This window comes from Nomascus leucogenys, chromosome 12, assembly GCF_006542625.1.
Source record: "Nomascus leucogenys isolate Asia chromosome 12, Asia_NLE_v1, whole genome shotgun sequence".
NCBI lineage: Eukaryota > Metazoa > Chordata > Mammalia > Primates > Hylobatidae > Nomascus > Nomascus leucogenys.
Genome location: NC_044392.1, coordinates 26890572 through 26914904, shown reverse-complemented (window position 1 = coordinate 26914904; position 24333 = coordinate 26890572). Strand labels below are relative to the sequence as shown.

Below are 24333 nucleotides of genomic sequence, written 5' to 3'. Positions count from 1 at the left end.
AACAGAAAGTTATTATAAGATAGAAAATAGTGGGATGCTAACTTAGATTGAGGAATGATGATCAAGGAGAACTTTTCTGAGGAAGTGACATTTTAAGTTGAGGCCCTAACAGACCAATAGGAGCTAACCAGCTGAAGAGGAATAATTAAGTATGCTTTTAGAGGAGCTTTTATTTCTGGAAAAATAGTAGACTTGGTGTCAATATAAGTTCTGCCTAAAATAATTAAAAATTTTTCGTGTGTGGCTTAGTAGGAAAATAAGGAATATTTTTAGAAGCCAGGAATTATGAGAAAGTCTGAATCCTGATATAGAAGTAAATTCTAGGCCGGGCACGGTGGCTCACACCTGTAGTCCCGGCACTTTGGGAGGCCAAGGCAGGCAGATCACCTGAGGTTGGGAGTTTGAGACCAGCCTGACCAACATGGAGAAACCCTGTCTCTACTAAAAATACAAAATTAGCAGGGTGTGGTGGCATACGCATGTAATCCCAGCTACTTGGGAGGCTGAGGCAGGAGAATCGCTTGAACCTGGGAGGCGGAGGTTGCAATGAGCCAAGATGGCACCATTGCACTCCAGCCTGGGCAACAAGAGTGAAACTGTCTCAAAAAAATAAAAAAATAAAAAATAAAAAAAAAGAAGTAAATTCTAAATCTGTTTTTTTTTTTCTCTGGGCATTTGTCAATCCCTGGTGGCCAAAACCATGGGTTTTAATAGATCTTGTGCAGGGGACAAAAGGCAAAGCCAGGACTCTCAAAGACTTCTCTGTCAATAGGTGAACTAGGAGAAAAAAGCCCATCCCCTCCATAAACCTGTTCTTCCCACAGACATGCTGTTGGGATAATTGCCTGTCTTGGCCTTAGTGCTTGAATGGGTGGGAGTCATATATATCAGTTATATTTTTATTTGCAAGTACATTTCATCATAAAAAGAAAAGCATAAAACTCTCTAGACAAGCAATACTGTATTGCAAGGCCCTCAGTAAGAAAGGTATTTAGCCTTTTCCAAAAAAATAAAAGGCTGGTACACATAGAACAAAATAAGTGCTGGAAAATGAGGTTGGAGATGAAGCCAGGGACCAGATTCATGCAGGTCCTCAAAGGCCTTGGTTAAGAGTTTGAATTGTGGCCGGGCACAGTGGCTCACGTCTGTAATCCCAGCACTTTGGGAGGCCGAAGCGGGCAAATCACGAGGTCAGGAGATCGAGACCACGGTGAAACCCCATCTCTACTAAAAATACAAAAAATTAGCCGGGTGTGGTGGCGGGCGCCTGTAGTCCCAGCTACTCGGAGAGGCTGAGGCAGGAGAATGGCGTGAACCCAGGAGGCGGAGCTTGCAGTGAGCCGAGATTGCGCCACTGCACTCCAGCCTGGGTGACAGAGCGAGACTCCGTCTCAAAAAAAAAAAAAAAAAAAAGAGTTTGAATTGTATCCTGCAAATCTTTTGAAGGGTTCTTCTCTAAAGATGGAAGGAGAGAGGAAACTGTAGCAGTAATCCAGGTGAGAGGGAGATCTGACTTGGATTAGAGGAAACTGGAAGAAATGAATGGATTAAAGATACATTTTGAAGGTAAAATATATCTAACCTGCTGATAAATTAGATGAAAGACTTGAGAGTGAGTAAAATATAAAGGGTTATTCCTAAGCACCTGACTTGAAAAACTGCTTGTCCAGAAGTCGTTTTTTCTGAGCTGAGGAAGTCAGGAGGAAATTTGGAGGGGGGAATGATCAAGAGTTCAGTTTTAGAAATATTAAGTTTGATAAATAAAGAATGCTAATGGAGATAGTACCACTGTTTGATATAATAGAACTAAAGAGGTTTTTAAAATATTCTTAGTTGAACTCATAATCGAACAAGTCAGGATGTAATGATAATGAAAACTTCCCTTTTATAGGCAATTCAATTTATAGTAAATTTCACTGAGAGGCAAATTTTTAAGTAGTAGAATTTCAGTGCAATAAATACACCATTTATTTAAATTGACATTCCTAGGACAGAAGAGCTGGATGAATTTGCAGATAAAGTAAAATATTCGGAGAGAGACACTGTGGCAGAGATTGGCTAACTGTTCACCAAATCTATTTTCTTTTCTTTCTGCTGACACAGCTGGACTATATTTCCAAGCCTCCTCTGGCTACTAAAATTATTTTCTTTTCTGTTTTATAAGATGATAATAAAACCTGTTTTCATAGGGATTGTGATGAGCAAGCTAAAATCAGTTCTGAATTGTCAAAAGTGAAATAAAAATTCATTTTTATTAGTATAGGCATGTGACTGAGACTGGGCCAAGGAATGGGAATAAAAGTGATGTACATTTCTTCCTTTGGTCTGGTTATGTAAAAAAAAAAAAAATTTCTTATGCAGCTGTCATGCTCTCTATCCCTTATGTCAACTGGATATTGGCACCCAAAGTGACCTCGGAAGCCACACATTGAGGGTGGCAGAACCACCTTCAGTTGAAATTCCTAAAATGACTGCATGGTTCAGAATCCCCATGCCTACTTTTCTGCCATCTTAACTTTGCATGAACAAAAAAAAAACTATTATTTTAAATCATTCAGATTCTGTAATTCAACTGCTTCAGCAGCTAGCATATATTAAAAGATGTTAATTTTATTTCAAGGTGGTATCAAGAACATAATTTTATTCCCATTTATTTCTTTTCTTTCTCTTTTTTTTCAACATATATTTTCTGTCATGCATGACCAGGCAACTTGAGTAGATTAGGATGTTAGGAGGTTTGTACAGGGAGTGAGGGAAGCTAAGATGTTTGAGATATGAGAGAGGAGTTGAAGGATATACTTTCTTTCTATGCTCCATATCAGATAATCTGTTTTTCTCTCTCCCTCTGTCTGACCCAGTAATTCATTTCAAAGATGTATTCTTCTATAGCTATTTCTTTCCACCTGCTAATAGCACCCTCATTGTAAAACAGAGACTTGATGACAATCTTGATCTCTCTCTTCTTGCCCAGTTTAATAATCAAGTTTTTACACTGGGATACAAAATAATCATAAATCAAAGATGAGAAATATGTTTTCTTCCTTTGTACATCTGATAGTAGATTTCATAATATCTCTTGAGGTAAACGCTTTTGAGATTATGAAAAGTGTGACATATCTCTGATAGGACATGCTGAAGCCAGAATGTGCCCTCTGCATCTTTGGCCAATGGATTAGCTGGTTAAACATACTCTGACATTGTTCTCTGTTATATTTACTTACCAGTATTTTTGCATTGTTGGCTTCATCGCTCCTTCTCTTGAGGAAAGGTATGAGGTACATTCAGTTCCATATGCTGAACACCCAGCATGATTGCTGGCAAAATGATATTATAAGTGCTCTGTAACTCCTTGGATGAAAACCAAATGAATGCTGAAAGTAGTGTGGTATGTATCTGACTAATAAAAATAATGTTCCAGGTGGGGCACAGTGGCTCATGACTATAATCCCAGCACTTTGGGAGGCCAAGGTGGGCAAATCACCTGAGGTCAGGAGTTCAAGACCAGCCTGGCCAACATGGTGAAACCCCGTCTCTACTGAAAATACAAAAATTAGCTGGGCGTGGTGGTGCATGCCTGTAATTCCAGTTACTTGAGGGGCTGAGGTAGGAGAATCGCTTGAACCCAGAAGGCAGAGGTTGCAGTGAGCCGAGGTCGTGCCATTGCACTCCAGTCTGGGCAACAAGAGCAAAACTCGGTCTCAAAAAAAAAAAAAAAAAGTTCCTTGTAGAATGAATTTTCTGTATTATTCACTATAAAGAATTTATTTTTAACCACATCAATATATGTCTATAAGATATAGGTCATTACCTGGAAATTGAAAATAATTTTATGAGAAACTTCTCATTATGATATTTATTGTGTAAGGATCTTAAGTTTTTATCACCTTTGTTTGATGAATGTATCTTCAACTTGTGTACTCTAAAAAATTATCAGATTATTTTTATGATTGGTAGAGTTTATAGTTTTACAAGAATTGGGCAAATCTCACACACAGGGACAGGTGGAAGAGCATGCCCCCACGGGAGCTTTAAAGGAATACATTCTGGCCCTGTGGAGAATTGCCTCCTCTTCAATTCCAGTGGCATATGGTTAGATTTGGGCAAACAAATGCTATGCCAAATATGGCATTTATTGCCTCAGTTCAGATGCCAAGCCAGGCTGAAATTTACAGCTGTGTCCTGGTTGAAATTCTAAAACAATAGGAGTTTATTCTCTTAATCTAGTGTACCCCTAATCTAGAATGATGGCATTGTTAGCATCTAGAATTATTTTCTTTCCCATTTTATAGGATGATAATAAAAGCTATTCTCATAGGGATTGTTATGAGCAGACCTAAATTCAGTGCTGATTTGTCAAAAGTGAAATAAAAAATCTTTTGTCTGTGTGGTCTTAGGTGGCAGAAATGTAATTATAAGTAAGCCCTAATTTATTCTAGGTATACTAGTGCTTGAGCCTAGTGAATGGATAGTCTCTTTATAGAAGTAGATATATTAATCCCTTTAACCCCTTGAAAACTAGCAGTAGTAGCTATTTGATATAGCTCTTTCCAAAAAGTTTCTAGCTGGCCAGGCTAAGTTCTCATGCCTTTGTGGTATAGCATATGGACATTTATCTTGGCAGTGATTATGTGTAAATATAAAAGAAATACTTAAAATGCAATAAAATGAGCATATCTGTTTCAAGACTAATGTTTCTTGCTAATCATAGAGAACCTAGGATAAAATGCATAATGTTGGTCATCAGAACTGAGGAAAGCTTAACAATTGTACTATATTGGATAGGCGAAATCTAAGAGTATCTGTATACCCAGAGTCCTTTCCTAAGGGGTCCTACCTGTAGCCTCTTGCTAAGGATACCAACTCTAGCTAGATACATATAGATGGCCATGTTCTATATTGCATGACATTACCATCTTGACCACATCTCAGAACATTTGATCTAAAGCACTCAGGTAGCTTGAAGGCTGACAGATTTAACGACCTAGTACAAGTGTTTTATCTAAGTGATGATAGTGACATAGTGGACTGATCAGATGTTCTTTCTTAGGAAATTTTTAATTTGAAATAGTATTATTTGATAGGAGCAAACACCAATTGCTTAACTAGAAAAAGAGGCAGACAAGAATGACATGAGTCAGTACAAGCCATGAGTAAGCAAGAGTGGCAAGTAAGTAGGAGCTAAGTCATGAACTTTTTTACGTGTGTGTGTGTGTGTGTGTGTGTGTATGTTGGTAGGGATTGGGGTAGATACGTATATTTAAATTGTATCAGTGGGGGAAGAGGATGGTCAACAAATTATTGCTGCCAAGGGAATAAAGAACTAATTACATCATTACTTATCTATTGGATTCTGAACAACTTGAAATTACAACTTGAAATTCTCCATCTATGTTCCTATACTTTTCATGAGACCTGGTTAAACTACTTTCCATGAGTTCCCATAAGGCCTAGCCACAAAACATACCTTTGTTCCTTATTTTCATATGAAACCTTACAGTAACTGTTCCCAGTTACCCCTCTCACATACACATCCACACACAGATACTTGAGACAACTTTACTGAGTCTCTATTCTTTGTGGTCAAAGGATCCTAATTTGTATAACTGCTCTATGAGTTCAATGTTTATTATTTTAGCTCTGTTACCAGGGCAAGGACTGATGAACAATAGCAGTTTTGTGGCCACCCAAGAACATATTGACCTTGAATAGCAAAAAGCAATGTATGTAATCCTAATTGTTTAAGACAGGTGACTACAGAAAATATAAAGAATAATAGTTACATAGTAGTGATAAGAATGTTTATTCACTTCTCTTAGTTCATAAGAGATCAAGTGGACAACAACTAAGAGAAAGAAAACCTGAATAAAATAATGAAGTAAATATCTGAGATTTGTCAAGCTTTGTATCCTGAAAACTAAGAATGTCAAATTAAACATTCACAAAAATAGACCGTAAAGAAAATTTCAAAGAATTTCAAAAGGCAAAGTAAATATATACAGCATTCTGTGATCTCATTGCAATAAAACTAGAACTTAGGAAAAAGAATATCATCACCTGGACATTTTAAAATTTCTACTAACATAATTCTTAGATCAGAAGAAACAAAACAAGTTATAGAAAATCTAAAACAAAAGCATAATGAAAACACTACATATCAGAACTTGTGGGATGGAGCTAAAATAGAGTTCAGAGGCACTTATCTTAATGAAGAAAGAAAATAACTCCATTAAATATCTACCTCAAAGTTAGAAAAATTATCAATAAACATAAAAAAGCAAAAGAAGGGAATAAAAGTTAATAAATTAGACAAAAATTGATCAGCTAAATAAAAGAGCTGATTATGTTTTTAAATAGGATATTAAGTTTATAAAATGAAAAAATAGACAGGAAAGAGTATAAACCAAGAAATAATGGGGAAATGATAAAAATAGAAGAGAATCCTAAGAAAATATTTTGCTCGGCTGGGCGCGGTGGCTCACGCTTGTAATCCCAGCACTTTGGGAGGCCGAGGCGGGCGGATCACGAGGTCAGGAGATCGAGACCGCGGTGAAACCCTGTCTCTACTAAAAACACAAAAAATTAGCCGGGCTTGGTGGCGGGCGCCTGTAGTCCCAGCTACTCGGAGAGGCTGAGGCAGGAGAATGGCGTGAACCCGGGAGGCGGAGCTTGCAGTGAGCTGAGATTGCACCACTGCACTCCAGCCTGGGCGACCCTGGGCGACAGAGCGAGACTCCGTCTCAAAAAAAAAAAAAAAAAAAAAGAAAACATTTTGCTGAATCCTGTGCAAATTAATTTGAGAACCTAGAAGAAATGGATGATTTTCTAGGAAAATTGAAAAAATCAGTACTAACTTTAGATAACTAGAAAATCTAAACTATTATCACCGAATAACTTTCTTTCTTTTTTTTTTTTTTTTGATATAGGAAGTCCTTTATTTTGTCATGTGAAACCATATAACAGCTGCCTAACCACAATGTAGATACCAATAGGAGATGGCTCAGAAATAGCACTAGTGACCCAAATAGTGACCATTATGATAAAAGGAATAAAGTTTTGACTGATTTATACGAGTTTTAAAATGCATTTTATATTGAGTAGTTATTTCATGTTTTCTCAAAAGAATTATTATGTTAAACCAAAAATAAACTAGGTATATAATTTGTTCACATAACAAATCTACATTCAAAACATGCTTACAAATTTTCCACTTAGTCCATTTTCCTATTCTTAGCATTACTACAAATGCCTCCTTCCGTCATCATGTTGAATTCTTCAGCATCTTCTATATCATTTCCAGGGGCATCTCTGGGAAGTAGTGATGCCTGTCTTCCCTCAGAAGCACTGATAACCCCAGTATACCCACAGTTCACACCTTTTCCCTCTCCTGAGGTGTGCTACTTTTTGGCACAACAGAAAAAACACACTACTAGGATTTGAAAACCTAAATTCTGAGACTGGTTAGGTCATAAACTACAGAACTGTAGATCATATATTCTCCCCAGGTGCCTGTTTCTCCACTGCATAAATAATTCATATTTGCTTGGCCCTTTGTAGTCCTTTACTGTTTCATTTATCTTCATGATAACCCTTAAATTTAAGTAAGGTAGCAGTATGCTCATTTTATAGAAGAAATTCAATCTCAAAGAGGATACACAGTCTCCCAAAGATCCCACAATAGTAATATATTAGGCAGAGCTAAACTCACACAATCTCACTCAAGATCCTAGTGCTAGTACATGGTGTGCTCATAAGTTTGCTAAAATGGATGAAGCAGCAGTTTTTCAGGTCCCTTCCAATGATCCTGTTCTCTGCTTCTACTTGATGTTTTTTCTCTCTTCTCTCAACTAGCATTAACATCCAAAACTATATATAATCACTAAATTTCATTTACCGTGGTTTTCTTATTTAATTATTCTTTAAATTTTTCTATTTCCATGTTAAATCCAGAGAAGTGTTACTTTTTCCAAAGTTTCTGCTGCTGCCTGCCTCTCTGAAGGCCATGGGACTTACCTATTTGTTTGTCAAAGCAAAAATTCCCAACATTTTGTAAACACCACTAATTACTTTTTACAACTGTAAAAACAATTATTCCATACTTAAAACCAATTCAAAATAAAATAAATCCTTGATACTTCTTATTCCCTGGAGTAGTAATTTTAATCAGATTCTATTGATTCGTAATTTTTTCCTGTGTGCCTTTATTTGGGAAATACTGTTAGTCTACCTCACTATCAAGTATCTTTCCCTAACAAGAAAATGTCACAGTCTTAAGAGTCAGGAAAGCTTTTACTTTCACTATCATATATGAAGAATGAACTAAACTCCTAAACTGGAAGTAAAACTTGAATGAGGGATTCAGGATATTTCCCAAGGGACCATATGACCAATTTAAAAGTTGGTATGATGTGCCTAAAATAACATGCTAACTCTTTTACTTATAATAAAGGTACAGATGTACTGATTAGTCATGCTGACATGTACATATAAAATATGCCTATGCCAAATTAAAAGAAAACAAAATACATTCTATGGCAATCCTGAAAAGTCAGGGAGCTCAATAAATATTAAGAGTATGCTCTCACAATTAGCATTAAACATATGGTAATTAACATAACTTAATATGTGAAAAATGAGAAAATATACAGGATGAGAAGTACACATAGGAAATTGTTGTGATTTTCTTCATTTTGATTGTATTGTTTTCTTGTCTTCAGGAGGGAAGATTTTGACTTCTGAATTCACATCTTTCTGTTCTAAATGGTATTCTTGGGCTATTTTCTCAGCAGTTCATGTTTCTGGATAAAGTTTATGATTATTGAGAAGTGTCAATGCTTCTACAATGGAAATTTTGCCTTTGGGAATGATCTTAATATTTCTCATATTAAAGTAATGGCCGAAAGGCAGTCTGAATTCTTTCGGCTCTTGACGTGTTTCAGCAGCTTTTACCTGCATGGAAGACACAGGATCTTTGGAATCAACATACATATCTTTTAGAAATGACAGCAGCTTGTCATCTTTATGAGCAATCTCTCCCTTAATTTCTGGATAGAGACTAATCTGCTCTCGCAGGAGGCTATTGGTAGAGGGGTGTCTGGGAGCGGGAGAGGGCTTCATCTTGTTGATTTCCCATTCCGCTCAGTTCTCTAGGTTGAAATTCCTGATCCTGCGAGTCACCGCAGCCCCCATCTCCTCATAACATGATGCCCTCAGTTCACGCCACACGTGGGAACACCAGCGCAGGAAACCTCCGGGGTACCCTAGAATAACTTTCTTCTACTGAGGCCTTGGTGATTTAGCAGGGGAATTCTACCAAACCTTTCAGGAATAAATCAACCCAGTCCTCCCAAATACACATGCTTTAATAAATGTTGATATCTCTGGAAGGACACATGAGAAACTAGTAAACAGTTATTATTCCCAGGGAACAGAACTGGGGCTGAAGGACATTATTAGAAAGAAGTCTTGCTTTTTCCTGTATATCTTTTATACCTTTTGTATTTTGTACCATTTGCATATGGTACTCATCCAAGTATGAGGAATTTAGAACATCTTTGTTTTACATTTGAACAAGTTGACAACACTATTTGGCTTTTGTTATTATGTTTACCTTAAATTTTCAGTAAATGTAGTAGGCATAATTTCTTAAATACCTCCCTTCCCCAAAGATGTCCCACCATAATTCCTGGAATCATGATGAATATGATGCTCTATTACTGATTCTGTGATTATGTTTTGCCATATGGCACGGTTGACCTTAAAATGGGGAATTTAAGCCTAGATTATCTGAGTGGGCCTAATCAAATCATATGAGCCTTGAAAGCAGAGAGCTTTCTTTGGCTAATGGCAGGAGGGAAAGTCAAAGAGATTGGAAGTATGAGAAGGATTCAATGTGCAATAGCTGCTTTGAAAGTGGAGGAGACCACTTGAGAAAGAAGGCAAGTAGTTTTGAGGAGCTGAGGGCAGCTCCCAGCTGACAGCTAGCAAGGGAACTGGCCAAATCCTTGCAACCTCAAGGAACTACTAGCTCTGTCAAAAACCTGAAAGAGGTTGAGAGTGGATTCTTCCCCAGTCTTCAGATAAGAGTCCAGCCCAACAGGCTTCTTGATTTCAGCTTTGTGATACCCTGAGCAGAGCCCAGTTGGGACTCCTGACCTACAGAGATGTGAGATAATAAATGGATATTGTTTTCAGCTGCTTAATTTGTTATATAGGAATAGAAACTAATAGAGCAAAATTACGTTCTAAAACTTTAATACATGTGGGCTTTCAGAGGCTTTAGAGATGGGAGCCATATTCCCTCCAGTCTGGGTGTGATGGGTAGTGTCAAAGCAAGCAGCTGCAGAGCCCGTGGAATGGTGTCATGTGTCAGCCAGAGGCTGCATCGTTTCCACTGGTGACATAAGTAGAATATGCTCTGCTCCCTTTTCATTACTTACTCCAATTGTGTAGAGAATGAATTTTTTATACCTGTCTCTGTCTCCCTCTTTCAGATTATAGTCTTAGAAGCAATTTTTTGGCATTTCTGTTTTAAATAATCTTGTATTTTCAATGAAGAAGTTGCCATTTCTTTTTTGTTTGTTTTTTTGAGACAGGGCCTTGCTCTGTTGCACATGCTGGAGTACAGTCACCACTTACTGCAACCTTGACCTTCCAAGCTCAAGCAATCTTCCCATCTCAGTCTCCTGAGTAGCTTGGACTACAGACGTACACCACCATGCACAGCCTTTTTTTTTTTTTTTTTTTTTTTTGATAGAGACAGAGTCTCTCTGTGATTGCCCAGGCTGGTCTTGAACTCCTGGGCTCTAACAGTCCTCCCACCTCGGCTTCCCAGAGTGTTGGGATTACAATGTGTGCCACCACACCTGGCCTTTTCTTTGGATGTCTTAGGAAATTAACTCCTACCTTTCTAAAAATTCCTGGGTTTATGTGACCTGGATTTAAATGGTCATGAGAGAAATTTCTGATATGATAGTGCAATCAAGTAACACTGGAATTCTTTGACTACTTTAGTTTTTCTAGAGTTTCACTTAAATTAACCCAATTTTGTTCCATTGGCAATTTTATCCAAGACTGAATAAAGGTAGTTTACCTTTTAAGTTGCTGTACACTAGAACTTACCTTTCAATTAATTCTTTTAATTTAATGGTGTGGAAAGCTGTTATTTACTTTTTATTTAATTGATTGTACTTTTGTAAACTTTTACCTGGAAAAAGTAACTTTGAGAACCACAGAGAAGAAACATATTGGTTAAGGTCTCTGAAGAGTGTCAGAGGATTCAAGAGTGTGGGGAATTGTTTCTGTGATTCCCATCACTTCACATTCTGAGTAGAAAAGCACACAACAGAAATGCTGCAAGTCAGCATCAGGAGTCCATAGCACCCATCATCAAGTGCAATAAGACTGTGACTCTCTGTTACTGAGTTTTGATGCTTTTTCTTTTTGCCAGTAAGTTACATGGTCCAGTTTTTTCTTTCTTAGATGACTTCAGGGACTTGTAAGCCTGCTGAGCTCAAGGAATGCTTCTGCCTTATGTACAGTGTATTATAAAAAGATTTATCTGTGATAAAAATGGAACCCGGCTAGGCATGGTGGCTCACACCTGTAATCCCAGCAATTTGGGAGGCTGAGGCGGGCTGATCACTTGAGGCCAGGAGTTCGAGACCAGCCTGGCCAACATAGTGAAACCCCATCGCTACTAAAAATACAAAAAAATTAGCTGGGCGTGTTGGCGTGGGCCTGTAATCCCAGCTACTCGGGAGGCTGAGGCAAGAGAATCACTTGAACTCAGGAAACAGAGGCTGCAGTGAGCTGAGATCATGCCATTGCACTCCAGCCTGGGTGACAGAACAACAGCTGGTCTCAAAAAAAAATAAAAACAAAAAAAAAGCAGAACCCATGAAGAAAAATTTAAACAACTGATTTTAATGACTGTAAAGGCATGTCACTAGTAGAAAAATGTTTCTATATTGTTAGGATAGTCAAGTTTCTTTAAAGATAATATTGATCATTTTTAGCAGAAGTTGGTTATTTATCTTTAGGAAATGAAATTAAATGTTTTGCTTTGTTTTGTTTTTAATGTTTCTAAAAGGAATGAAACTGTATTATTGCTGATTCTGTTGTGGATTGAGGCATTTAGAGTAGCAAAAATTATATTAATGCTTTGTGCCAAAACACATAAAATAGCTTTATCACTGATTGGTGTCTCAATTATAAAAAGGTAATAATTTGCATAATATGATAAGAATGCCACTTGAAAGAAAGGAGGCTGGGTTGTTGTTTTTTTTTAACATCCAGTAAAACATGATTGACATCATCTAGTCAAATTATATATTATACTGAGCTTTATTTTCTGTATAAACCATATTTTACAGATACTACTTTAAAAGAAATTGAAATTTCTGAGCTTAGGTTTCAGAGTTATATATAACTCACAAGTGAGTTGTGTGAGGTGAGTTCCTTGAAAACCTAGGTCTCATTTCAAAGGCTAGCTTTGGGCTGGTTGCAGTGGCTCACGCCTGTAATCCCAGCACTTTGGGAGGCTGAGGCGGGCGGATGACGAGGTCGGGAGATCAAGACTATCCTGGCTAACACGGTGAAACCCTGTCTCTACTAAAAATACAAAAAATTAGCCAGGCATGGTGGCACGCACCTGTAGTCCCAGCTACTCAGGAGGCTGAGACAGGAGAATTGCTTGAACCTGGGAGGCGGAGGTTGCTGTGAGCCGAGATGACGCCACTGCACTCCAGCCTGGGTGACAGAGCGAGACTCCACTCTGTCTCAAAAAAAAAAAACAAAAAACAAAAAGGCTAGCTTTGTTCCAAAGCCCAAACCTGACTCTGGTAGACTATTTTCTAAGATAACTCTTGATGAGCTTTGCTAAAGGAAAGGGGGGTATGGTACAGATCACCTCAAAGTCATGTTTGGCTCTCTCTGCATTTGGGGTTTTCCTCTGGCGTGTTTATCTTCTGAATAATGCTTCTCCTAGGCTAAATACAGTTTGAACCCTCCATCTTACAACAGATGTGACAGAGGAATGCTTATGGTCAATAATGATGTACGGTCCACAGAGATAAAGAAATTGGTGGGAATGAGACTTTGAGAAGTATAATGAATGTCAGATTGCAGGCTGCCCATAGTACATCCAGCATCAGCACACTGTAGTTTGCCTTAACTAATTTGGGCCTCTGCAGCTTCGGGACAGTACTGCAAATAGGTGGTATAATAAGCTTAAATAACAGATTTCTATCACTTAAATATAAAAATCTCAGATTTGTCACAGTAATAATATTGACTTCATGTTTTTGTTTTTATTTTTTGTTCATTGACTTCATAAATGAATTGTTTGGCAGGAAAGCAGGTAATACACTTCCAGGCTTTATATTACATAGGTGTTGAGGCTAGAGAATGTCACAGAGGCATGCCCTTATTCATAAAACACTAGGGGAAATGCCTTACTATGTTTTATTAAGCGAAGACCTTTCATTGTAAAAGTGAGATTATTCCTTTAGAAACCATATAAATTACTGAAGGGAATTACGAGCAAGAATATATTTTGGGTTCATAGATGCCAAATGCCCATCTCACTGGATGATTATTATTCTAAGTATTTTCCATTACCTAGTTTCAGCTCAGGAAATGAGTTAGACCCTTAAGGGCCTAAGCAAGCAGGAAATGAGTGACAGATTTATAGATTCCACCAGTGAATTTGAAAAAAAAAACTTTTACTTTTTAAATTATAACTGCAGTAGACTCAATATAAATGCTTTTTTTTTTTTTTGAGACGTTGTCTCACTCTGTCACCCAGGCTGGAGCGCAGCGATCTTGGCTCACTGTAACCTCTGCCTCCAGGATTCAAGTGATTCTCTTGCCTCAGCCTCCTGAGTAAGTGGGATTACAGGTGCGCACCACCACACCTGGCTAATTTTTGTATTTTTAGTAGAGACGGGGTTTCGCCATGTTGGCCAGGCTGGTCTTGAACTCCTGACCTCAAGTGATCCACCCGCCTCACCTTCCCAAAGTGCTGGGGTTACAGGAGTCAGCCACCACACCCAGCCCATAAATGCCTTTTTTAATGCTCCCTCTTTCTTTCCTATGTAAACCCTTTTCAAGTTATATTTTTCCCTATGATATTCTCAATAAAGAACAAATTACATAAAGTCAGGAACCTTATTTTATATTAAGTGTGGGAAGTCAAATTACCATTGAGCATAGGTCATATATTCTAGTAGTAGAGACCAATCTATTTTCTGCCTTGTTCCGGAGGGTCATAGCCAGTCTGAACCAGGCAGCCAGGTAGACCACTCTGAAGGCCCCATTCAAGCTTAGAGCTTCTCCAGTCTGAAAGACACTGGAGGAAGCTTCTTCCCACCTTATTTAGCTCCAAGAGTTCAGTTGTGCTCTGTGGAACACTAGGAATAACTGTATCCTAGACATAAACCAAGAGCAAGACATGGTTTTAGTTTCCATGAGGGCCTTTGCTTAAGAGTCAGAAGGGAAGCCGGGCGCGGTGGCTCACGCTTGTAATCCCAGCACTTTGGGAGGCCGAGGCGGGCGGATCACGAGGTCAGGAGATCGAGACCATGGTGAAACCCCGTCTCTACTAAAAATACAAAAAATTAGCCGGGCGTGGTGGCGGGCGCCTGTAGTCCCAGCTACTCGGAGAGGCTGAGGCAGGAGAATGGCGTGAACCCGGGAGGCGGAGCTTGCAGTGAGCCGAGATTGCGCCACTGCACTCCAGCCTGGGCGACAGAGCGAGACTCCGTCTCAAAAAAAAAAAAGAGTCAGAAGGGCTGCTACACATCTTAATTTTGCCACTGAATAGCTATGTGATACCAGGCCTTTGACATAAGCAGTTAAGTTAGAAGACTCCAGAGGGCCTGTCCAGCTCTTACGTAAGTCTAAATTCCACCTGTGATTTCATAGGATCCTTAAGTAAGCATTCCACTTCTATGGGCCCCGTTTTCTGCCCCTATTAAGCAAAGACATGGTTCTTGAGAGCCTGTTTACAGCAGGTTTTTGAAAAGAAAGTCTCAAGTCAAAGAAATTTTGAAGTGGATTTAGATTAAAAGGTATTTTTGTGTGTGTGGAGAATGTGGGATTAACTCACTTATTTTCATTATGTATAGAAATTTCAGTTTGTTACTATAGACTATTTATAGAAATATGAGTTCTTGAGTTTTTCATTCTGCTACCCCAGATGTGTAGCACTCTGCTTTGTACATAGGAAGCACTTAGCAACTTGTGTGTTCTCTTGAATTTAACTGAAGTCCCACTTGAAAAGGTAAAGTTATATAAACTACTTTTTAGTATTTGAAGTTTCTTTAAGTCTATTTTTAATGATGGCTTGGTATTCATGCAATGACTTATTTTTGTTTGTACTGGCAGAGCGTAGCTTTTTCAGTTGGCCAGTTAAAATGGAAAGACAAGCTGGGCGCAGTGGCTCACGCCTGTGATCCCAGCACTTTGGGAGGCCAAGGCAAGTGGATCACAAGGTCAGGAGTTCAAGACCAGCCTGGCCAAGATGGTGAAACCCCATCTCTACTAAAACTACAAAAAATTAGCCAGGCATGGTGGCAGGCGCCTGTAACCCCAGCTACTCGGGAGGCTGAGGCAGAGAATTTCTTGAAACCAGGAGGCGGAGGTTGCAGTGAACCAAGATCATGCCACTGCACTCCAGCCTGGGTGACAGAGCAAGACTCCCTCTCAAAAAAAGAAAAAAGAAAAGAAAGAAAGACAACTTGTGCTCATATTTTTAAAATATATACTTCTAGCCCCATACAAATGCTCTCAGATTAGACTAGCCAATTATACTTTGGAATACCTAGATGGTTTTAAAATACAACTTAAACTTGAACAGAAGCATCCAAAGGTCAACCACTGTTTTACTGGACATACCTTTTACTTTTCTATTTTATGTATTTTACATTAAAAGCTAGACCTTTGAGGCCGGGTGCAGTGGCTCACACCTGTAATCCCAGCACTTTGGGAGGCTGAGGTGAGCAGATCACCTGAGGTCAGGAGTTTGAAACCAGACTGGCCAACATGGAGAAACCCCATCTGTACTAAAAATACGAAAATTAGCCGGGCGTGCTGATGCGCACCTATAATCCCAGCTAGTCAGGAGGCTGAAGCAGGAGAATCACTTGAACCCGGGAGGCGGAGGTTGCAGTGAGTCGAGATCACCCCCACTGCATTCCAGTTTGGGAGACAGAGCAAGACTCCGTCTCCAAAAAAAAAAAAGTTAGACCTTTGGGTTTAAAAGCCCCAGGATAAACACATGAAAAAAACTTTCAAAATTTAAAAGTGTAAAATGTGCTCAGTACACCCTTCTTCCCACCCAACCAAACAACAACATCTCAAGTTAAATCAAGTGGTATAAAATAGCAAATTCTACCACTGCCCCAGGGAAATTCTGTCTGCCCACTGTCATCTGCTTTTACAGGACTGCACCAGAGACAACTTCCCTTGATAGGAAGTACTGACTTTGTTCAGAGCTGTAAAATTATACCCAGCACCTGCCTTGTTCTTGTTCTATATGAGTCCCAGGGCCTGAAAGCCGCCATTTATGATGCTTTGGTTTGTCACACCCTGCACACACTATTAGAGACATTTTTCTCTCTTGACTTTGTATCTGCTTCCTTCTGTTGCTATGCTCTCCATTTCCTATTTTCCTCATTTTTAAAAATGAAATTTATTTTTGCTTTTTCATTTGTCTCAGACTTAGGCTTTCATTTCCCCATTTGTAAATCAGGCAGTAGATAATAATCTCTAAAGCCAATTCCAATACTCTGTGAAGTCATTGTATCTTATATTTATGAGTAAATATAGTTATCATCTTTTTGATGATAAATTCATCAATAAACCATGGATTGGAATACATAAGAATCTGAAAACCCTTTATAACCCTCCTATCTCTGAAATTCACAGATACTGCTATATAGAACTGATTGATGAATTTCAATAATATCTGTACCAACATATAATTAATAATGATATGTATTGATAATATTGATAACAATGAGACACCCACAGCTGACTTGTCAGTAACTGATTTGTGATTTCCTAATTTTAAGAGTGTGTGTATTCTTGTTGTAATCTATGAGAGCAAGAACCTTCTCAAAATGAAAGAAAGTTTTTCACGGATACTAATTCAGTGACTCATTTACTGACAATTTTCAGTAGGGTCAGAAACAATATCAGATTGGTCTGAAATCATAAAAAATATTTTTAAGAGTCTAATAGTTAAAAGTTAATTTGGGGTGAAAAATAACTCCTCTCTATAATGGTATTTTATTTTATTGTTTTAATTTTATTGTTTTATTGTTTAATTATTTTATTGTTTATTTTTAGGCAGGGTCTCACTTTGTCACCCAGGCTGGGATGTAGTGGCACTCATTGCAGTCTCGACCTCCCAGGCTCAAATGATCCTCCTACCTCAGCCTCCCAAGTAGTTGGGATTACAGGCATGTGCCACCATGCCTGGCTAATTTTTTATAACTTTTTTGTAGAGATGGGGTCTCACTATGTTACTTATGCTGGTCTTGAACTCCTGGGCTCAAGTGATCCTCCTGCCCTTGGCCTCTCAAAGTATTGGAATTACAGGCATAAGCCACACACTAGACTGGTAATTTTAATATACTGTATATCCATGGTCCTCAACAGAGAGTGATTTTGCCCTGAGGGGACATTTAGCAATGTCTGGAAGAAATTTTGGTTGCCACAACCTTGGGTTGTGAGATCCTACTGGTATCTGGTGTGTAGAGGCCAATGATTGTGCAAAGCATCTTTAAATGCATAGGATAGCTCCCCACAACAAAAATCACCCATTCCAAAATACTAATAGTGCCAAGATTGAAAAACTCTTCCGTATGTGACTCTGTGACTCAGCTGAGTTCTATGATTTGGAGAGTCTTCTTGTATTTAATTCTAGAGGTTGTGAAAATAAAATGAAGGTCATTATAATGTCATAGTTCAGCCATGTGTACCATTACCAACTGCTTGCTGACTCTTGGCCTTTTATCCTTACCTAGACTATTAGACCTTCACAATAGATTCTTAAGTCTGGCCTGAGACACTTATTATTACTACAGGAAAACAAAAAAGAAAGCAAAAGATCCTACTATCTGGTAATAAATGTCTCATCTGAGCAGGTTTAAAGATCAAAGAATCTTTGAAAAATAACAATTATGGTTATTATTAAAAAGTCAAAAAATAACAGATGCTGGTGAGGTTGTTGAGAAAAAGGAATACTTTTACACTGTTGATGGGAGTGTAAATTAGTTCAACCATTGTGGAAAAGACAGTGTGGCGATTCCTCAAAGACCTAATGACAGAAATACCATTTGACCCAGCAATCCCTTTACTGGGTATATACCAAAAGGAATATAAATCATTCTGTTATAAAGACACATGCATGCGTATATTCATTGCAACACTATTCACAATAGCAAAGACATAGAGTCAACTTAAATGCCCATCAGTGATAGACTGTTTAAAGAAAATGTGAGGCCAAGCGCGGTGGCTCACGCCTGTAATCCCAGCACTTTGGGAGGCCGAGACGGGCGGATCATGAGGTCAGGAGATCGAGACCATCCTGCCTAACACGGTGAAACCCCATCTCAACTAAAAATACAAAAAAAATTAGCTGAGCGTGGTGGCGGGTGCCTGTAGTCCCAGCTAGTTGGGAGGCTGAGGCAGGAGAATGGCCTGAACCCAGGAGGTGAAGGTTGCAGTGAGCCAAGACTGCGCTACTGCACTCCAGCCTGGGAGACAGAGCGAGACTCTGTCTCAAAAAAAAAAAAAAAAGGAAAAGAAAAGAAAGAAAGAAAATGTGGTACATATATACCATGGAATGCTATACAACCATAAAAAAGAATGAGATCATGTCCTTTGCAGGGACATGGATGGAGCTGGAGGCCATTATCCTTAGCAAACTAACACCGAATACTGTGTGTTCTAACTTACAAGTGGGTGCTAAATGATGGTCACATAGAGGGGAACAACACACGCTGGGGACTACCAGAGGGCAGAGGGTAGGATCAGGAAAAATAACTAATGGATACTAAGCTTAATACCTGGGTGATGAAATAATCTGTGCAAAAAGCCCCATGACACACGTTTGCCTGTGTTACAAACCTGCACATCCTACACATGTACCCCTGAACTTAAAAGTTAAAAAAGAAAAAGAAAACTAAAAATAACAATTTTTATATAGCAGTATGCTTTAAAATGATGTCATGGACTGTTAAACTTCAGTAGACTTGACCAATCATTTAGTCTAGTGCTTTTTTTTTTTTTTCCAAATAAAGTAAGAGCCTCACTATCTAAGCTCACATGGTATATTGGTTGCAGGATTAATACGAGGAGGCATGATTACATGATCACAATCCAGACACAAGGCACCTCCTTCATGACAAAATTCATCACAAATGTAGGTTCTTTATGTGGTTTTTTTATGGCCCTCACTAGCTTTTGCATCAAGGTTTGCTCAATGTGGACTTTACGAAAATCAGGAAAGAAATGATTTAGTGAATAAGGGGATTAGAAATTGTATCCTGGCACCATTTACACAACTTGCAACACAATATTAAAAAATGACTAGGGAGACGGAGGTGGAAGGATATTTTATGTATGTAAATCTTAGCCATGCCCAGTGGTATACACCTACTGTCCCAGGTACTTGGGAGACTGAGGCAAGATAAGTTGAGGTTGCAGTGAGCTGACTCCAATCTGGATAACAGAGCAAGACCCTGTCTCAAAAAAAATAAAAAATCAAATGATTTTTTAAAAATGAAGTAAAGGACAAGTAGAGAGAGGTAGGGTGGGGAATTTTCCCTTGAGTCCTCAAAATAATAAAACTGTATATTCCACTTTCTATCTCCTTCACAACATTTGAAATTCCACAGTAATTTTCCCTTCAGTTATTTGCCTATTTCCTTTTTAATGAGTTTCCATTGTTATACCCAGTAGTTTAAACAACATTCTTCTTTACTTATTGAATTGATATAGTAAGATCTGCAAAAAAAAAAAAAAAAAAAAAAGTTATTCCAAAATGCTGATAGTAAAGAACAAAGTTTTTAGGGATCTAATAGTTTCCTTCCTTCCCAACCTTATTGAGATATAATTGACAAATAAAAATTATTTATATTTAAGGTATATAACGTGATGATTTGATATATGCATACATTGTGAAATAATTACCACAGTCAAGCTAATTAACACATCCAATACCCCATATAGTTAACGTGTGTGTGTGTGTGTATGTGTGTGGTGGTGTGTCCGGAATTGGTGGGTTCTTGGTCTCACTGACTTCAAGAATGAAGCCGCGGACCCTCGCGGTGAGTGTTACAGTTCTAAAGGCGGCGTGTCCAGGGTTTGTTCCTTCTGATTTTCAGATGTGTTCCGAGTTTCTTCCTTCTAGTGGGTTAGTGGTCTCGCTGGCTCAGGAGTGAAGCTGCAGACCTTCGCAGTGAGTGTTACAGCTCTTCAGGCGGCACGTCTGGAGTTGTTCATTCCTCCCGGTGGGCTTGTGGTCTCGCTGGCTTCAGGAGTGAAGCTGCAGACCTTCGTGGTGAGTGTTACAGCTCATAAAAGCAGTGTGGACCCAAAGAGTGAGCAGTAGCAAGATTTATTGCAAAGAGCAAAAGAACAAAGCTTCCACAGTGTGGAAGGGGACCCGAGCAGGTTGCCGCTGTTGGCTCGGGCAGCCTGCTTTTATTCTCTTATCTGGCCCCACCCACCTCCTGCTGATTGGTAGAGCCCAGTGGTCTGTTCTGACAGGGCGCTGATTGGTGCGTTTACCATCCCTGAGCTAGACATAAAAGTTCTCCACATCCCCATCAGATCAGTTAGATACAGGGTATCGACCCAAAGGTTCTCCAAGGCCCCACCAGAGCAGCTAGATACAGAGTGTCCATTGGTGCACTCACAAACCCTAAGCTAGACACAGGGTGCCGATTGGTGTATTTACAATACCTGAGCTAGACATAAAGGTTCTCCACATCTCCACCAGACTCAGGAGCCCAGCTGGCCTCACCTAGTGGATCCTGCACCGGGGCTGCAGGTGGAGCTGCCTGCCAGTCCCGCGCCATGCGCACCCACTCCTCAGCCCTTGGGTGGTCGATGGGACTGGGCGCCGTGGAGCAGGGGGTGGCGCTCGTCGGGGAGGCTCGGGCCGCACAGGAGCCCATGGAGCGGGTGGGAGGCTCAGGCATGGTGGGCTGCAGGTCCCGAGCCCTGCCCTGTGGGAAGGCAGCTAAGGCCCAGTGAGAAATCGAGCGCAGCGCCGGTGGGCTGGCACTGCTGGGGACCCAGTACACCCTCCGCAGCCGCTGGCCTGGGTGGTAAGCCCCTCATTACCTGGGGCCAGCAGGGCCTGCCGGCTGCTCTGAGTGAGGGGCCCGCCAAGCCCACGCCCACCCGGAACTCCAGCTGGCCCGCAAGCACCGGTTCCCGCTCGTGCCTCTCCCTCCACATCTCCCTGCAAGCTGAGGGAGCCAGCTCCCGCCTTGGCCAGCCCAGAAAGGGGCTCCCACAGTGCAGTGGTGGGCTGAAGGGCTCCTCAAGTGTTGCCAAAGTGGGAGCCCAGGCAGAGGAGGCGCCGAGAGCAAGCAAGGGCTGTGAGGACTGCCAGCACACTGTCACCTCTCAGTGGGAACACTTATGATCTAGCAAATCTACATCTCCCTTACCAAACTTCAGTATACAGTAGAGTATCATTAACTTGTAGTCACCATACTGTACATTAGATCCTCAGAACTTTATCATCTTATAACTGAAATTTGGGCCCTTTGAGCAACATCTCTCCATCTGTCTTATCCCTCGACAAGGAGCAAGCACCATTCTACTCTCTGCTTCTGTGAGTTTGACATTTTTAGATTCCATCTGTAACTGAAGTCATATAATATTGGTCTTTCTGTGTCTGGCTTATTTCACTTAGCATAATGTCTTCCAGCTTCATCCATGTTGTCATGAAGGGCAGGATTTCCTTCTTTTTTATGACTGAATAATATTCTATTATGTATATCTATAAATATAAATATATATACCACCTTTTTTGTATCCATTCATCCATCAACAGATGCTTAGGATATTTCTATATCTTGGTCATTATGAATAATTCTGCAGCGAATGTAGGAGTGCAAATATCTCTTCGAGATACTATGCTGATTTCATTACCTTTGGTTACATACCCAGAAGTTGGATTGCTGTGGTAGTTCCATTTTTTATATTTGAAGATCCTCTGTACTATTCTTCATAGTAGCTGGGCCAATTTACATTTCCACCAAAAGTGTATAAAGGTTCTCTTTTCTCCATATCCTCGCTAACAATTGTTATCTTTTTTTTTTTTTTAAATAATGGCCATCCTAACAGGTATGAGGTAATATTTCATGGTTTTGATTTGTATTTCTCTAATGATTAATGATGTTGAGTACCTTTTCATATACTTGCTGGCTATATTTATGACTTCTTTGGGAAAATATCTATTCAGATCCTTTGGCCATTTTTAAACTGGGTTATTTGGTGTTTTGCTGTTGAGTTATATGAATTCTTTAAATATTTTGGATATTAATCCCTCATGAGATATATAGTTTGGAAATATTGTCTTCCATTTTCTAAGTTGCATTTTCATTTTGTTGACTATTTCCTTTGCTGTGCAGAGCTTTTTAGTTTGATGTAGTCCCACATGTTTATTTTTGCTTTTATTGCCTGTGCTTGTGTCAAAAAATCATTGCCAAAATGAGTGTAAAGGAGTTTTTCCCTTAAGTTTTCTTCTAGGAGTTTTGTGATTTCAGGTCTTAAATTTAAGTCTTTAAATATTTCACGTTAATGTTTGTTATGGTATAAGATAAGGGTCCGGTTTCATTCTCTTGCATGTGGAGATCCAGTTTTTCCGGCACCATTTATTGGAGAGACTGTCCTCTCCCCATTGTGTATTCTCCTCGGTGCCCTTGTCAAAGAGAGATCTAGTAGTTTCTAAGCAGCATCATGAAGCTGTATCTTTACTGATTTCATGTTACAACAAAATTTTTTTAAGCACAAACCCAGGGGTGTGACATACCCTGAAACTGGTGATTTGAAAAACAGTACTGTTAGAGAAAGGGATCTATGGAGATCATTGTTAGTAGTAGTAATTGGGGCATTGGATCAGGATACCCCAGTTATCCTGATCCAATACCTTAATTATATAATTAAGTTTTTAAGTGTAGAAGTGGATATAATGATCACTGTTTCATAACAGTGATTTTTATGAATTAAAATTAATATTTTATTAATTATGATGAATTAAAATTAATATTTTAATTCATAAAATTAAAATTAATAAAATATTAATTTTAATTTTATGAATTAAAATATTAATATGTTAAAGTACCATCTCATTTGGTGCTAGTAGAAAATGAAATGCATAAAAACTATTGCTAAAAATCTTACTAAACCTCTCTTACAGCCTAATTAGCAAGTTAATGCTTTTTCCTTTGGCTGTTCCCTAATTTTTTATTCAATTTATCTTTTCCTGAAAACCTGCTAATTTCATGCACTTTAGCCCTACGGAAGAGGATGTTGCTTAGCAGCTGCCTAAATAACTTATAGACCTAGGTATCTAGTAAAGGCTTGGAGGATTTACTTATTTTAAATTTATATATTTGTGTATTAACCATCAAATCCAAGAGGAAGTTGTTTCACTTTGGCATTTCTTCGGATTTCTGCATTTTTATGATTAATTCTTTTTTTTTTAATTTTAAATGGGGTCTTGCTGTGTTGCCCAGGTTGGAGTGCAGTAGCTTGATCTCGGCTCACTGCAACCTCTGCCACCCGGGTTCAAGTGATTCTCCTGCCTCAGCCTCCCAAGTAGCTGGGACTACAGGTGCACCTACCATGCCTGGCAAATTTTTGTGTTTTTAGTAGAGATGGGGTTTCACCATCTTGGCCAGGCTGATCTCGAACTCCTGACCTTAAATGATCCACCCACCTCGGCATCCCACAGTGCTGGGATTACAGGGGTGAGCCACTGTGCCTGGCCTGCATTTTTATAATTAATTTGTACACGAGTTGTTTGTAGCAAAAAAAAAAAAAAAAAAAAGAAAGAAAGAAAGAAAGAAAAACAGTGTATTTAACGGGAACTTCTTTTTTCTCCCTTCAACCTCTTAGTAGCATTGCTGTATTTGTCATTTACTTTAGTTAATCTTTTCTAACAGAATACCCTATCAATGATATTTGCTGAGTTAAGAAATGTTTTCTGGGCTGGGTGTGGTGGCTCATGCCTGTAATCCCAGCACCTTTGGAGGCCGAGGCGGGCAGATCATGAGTTCAGGAGATTGGCACCATCCTGGCTAA

At 39.2% G+C, this 24333-nt stretch overlaps 1 protein-coding gene and 1 pseudogene across 7 annotated transcripts in view; one reads left to right on the top strand and one right to left on the bottom strand.

Annotated features, from left to right (window-relative positions):
* Window positions 1–24333, top strand: part of RABGAP1L (RAB GTPase activating protein 1 like) — an 856710-nt gene that overhangs the window by 695958 nt on the left and 136419 nt on the right. The window lies entirely within an intron of this gene.
* On the bottom strand, window positions 8610–10023 carry LOC115837604 (annotated as a pseudogene).